Source organism: Phaethon lepturus, unplaced genomic scaffold, assembly GCF_000687285.1.
Source record: "Phaethon lepturus isolate BGI_N335 unplaced genomic scaffold, ASM68728v1 scaffold47669, whole genome shotgun sequence".
Taxonomy (NCBI): domain Eukaryota; kingdom Metazoa; phylum Chordata; class Aves; order Phaethontiformes; family Phaethontidae; genus Phaethon; species Phaethon lepturus.
In genome coordinates, this window is record NW_010564974.1 from 1586 (window position 1) to 1818 (window position 233).

The following is a 233-nucleotide window of genomic DNA, read 5'->3' on the forward strand; positions in this document are numbered from 1 at the left end:
CTGCAAACAAGGGCAGCTTCCCACGGGATCATTGCTAGCCTGCTCATCGTTTACAGTTGTCCCAAGTATCTCCCTTCAGATGGTCCAACCTACTGCACAAGGCTATGCAAATACAAGAAAAACAAATTTTCCACCTGTTTCTTGTATTTTAGTAATTAAAAATCCTGACGGCAGAAGGAGGAGGAGGTGGGTGTCAGGGCCAGCATCCCTCCGGCTGCGCGGCGGTGCCCAGC